Raw genomic sequence first — 2234 nt, 5'->3', positions numbered from 1 at the left:
ATTGGTTCATTGTTCCATACAACCAATATAATATAAGGTTTTACTTTTATGCTGCAATTAACTTATTTCCCTAATCCATAAAAGTTAACAACATTGAGAAAAATACATCTTTCATGGGTTGACATTCTTCGTTTTTGCTGAATACCAATTTCTATTCTTACCAAATACACTTTTTATTAGTGGGAATTTAATTTAATCAAACATTCAGTAGCTAAAGGTTCAAAATTCAACCCGGTGGAGAGAGAAAATTAGGGTTTTACTTTGGGGATTTTCTTTTTCTTCGTTATTTTGCAATTGCCGTAACTAACATTTATTCTTAACTTTATGCCTTCAGTTTGAGAAACGGACAAAAATCAGGTTGACACATTTTAAACTATTGTTTCTCAAACCCATTTTGCGAATGTGGAGGAATAGGGCTCACCACATTGAAAGAGAATTGGAACATAGAATAATCTCATCGAATTGGAACATAGAATCAATCTTTTTCTTATTTCATTTTACAGCTAATAGTATAAATTAAAATTAATGTTTTATTTTTTTCACTCTTATTATATTTAGAAGAAAATCTTGACTAGTCCTATAACTAGCTTGATTATATTCAATGATGCATGCTTTATCTTATTTAAGGCTTCAAAAGGGATTAAAGGGTCTCATCTTGTATTTTATAAACAAAGTCTTCATTTAACATATTTCTTTACTTATAGCAAATATTTTTATATAGTCCTACATTAAGTAATTAAATCTCATGATTCATGAAGATCTTTTGATCTAAAACCAGCTAGTTATTACCGGCTTTTAAGTAGAAACCAGAAGATCCCATTAGGCATCTGAAAAGGACTCCATACAATTATATAGCTTGATAATATTGTATTTGTCACTGCGGCTTCAATGTTTTGTCGGCATTTTTAGTTTTAAATTTTTAATTTTTGGCTCTGTTCTCTACTAAGTTCTGCCATAGCTAACCATGCCAAGGGACTATTAAAAGACAAATTGTACACACACACACACACAAAACAAATTGTACAAAATTAAGGTAGACAGCTGATGCTGAAGAAGTATTTTGACGTAGGAGTATTCTTTTTATTTAGGAATTATTATATTATTTTGGTAATTTAAAGAGCTTTTCTTTTATAAATTTTCTTTTTGATAATTTTTTTTCCTTTATGAAGATATTATTATATCAAGGTTTCTATTTGATTTTATTATATTATAATTTAATATTTTGTGAAACTAATATTATATTAAAATTTTGTATTTAATTAGAATATATATCCAGTATTTTAATTATTTTTAGGTTATAAATACGCTTTAAGTACTTTATATTATTCAGATTTCACATTGATTAACAAAATTATTAAGTTTGAATCCCACGAATGAAAATAACAAAAATTATAAGATGAAATTATTTGCAATCAAATAATAAAATTATGTAAATATAAAATAATATACTTGTGTATAAAGTTTTTGTTTCATTAAAAAAATGGTTCTGTCTCAACACCCATGCTACTTTTATGAAATTTTACCACTTAATTTCTTCGCCGGCAAGAAGGCGAAAATTAAATGCTCGACATCATGAGCTCATTGTTCCTTAAAAAATTATAATCAGTATTAATGTGTCTTTGGTTGGTACGAAATCAAGAAAATTACAAGCATATCCACTTATTTATAAAGTAACCAAACTTGTGTCAAATATTAATGGTAATGAATGCTGGCTGTCCTTGTCAGCAATATACTTTTTTGGTGGTTCAACAGTATACTTTTAATAAGATGAAGGATGAATTTTATTAATTATTTGATTGTATATATACATGAAAAAATATTGAGCAAAGAAATTGAGTATAAATTCAATCATAAATGTAATTTGTGATTTAAAATAAAGTTCAGTGGCCTTATAATATTTTTCTAGTACATGCTTATGTATTTTATTAATCTTTCCTAGTTTTGCTGCATAAATTTAAACTTAAATGAAGTTCATGAGTTAAAATGAAGTAGAATACCATTTTAGTAATTATTTATACATGTTCAATTATATAAATTTTTTAAAAAATTAATCTTACTTTATAATTGTTATATAATTATTCAATTATGTATTATTATATTATTAGTATTGCTTGATTTTATAAATCTTATGTATAGTTATGCACTTGCTTTTAGAAGTAAGTGTTGTGTATATATTTTAAAGGTTTAGTAGATTCTTATAAAATACAAATTTTATCAATTTAATCTTTTAATTA

The sequence above is a fragment of the Gastrolobium bilobum genome, unplaced genomic scaffold (genome assembly GCF_033153095.1).
Source record: "Gastrolobium bilobum isolate Gb01-03AN ecotype WA unplaced genomic scaffold, APGP_CSIRO_Gbil_v1 utg4315, whole genome shotgun sequence".
In the NCBI taxonomy this organism is placed as follows: Eukaryota; Viridiplantae; Streptophyta; class Magnoliopsida; order Fabales; family Fabaceae; genus Gastrolobium; species Gastrolobium bilobum.
The sequence above is the reverse complement of the archived record's forward strand: the minus strand, read 5'-3'. Positions refer to the sequence as shown.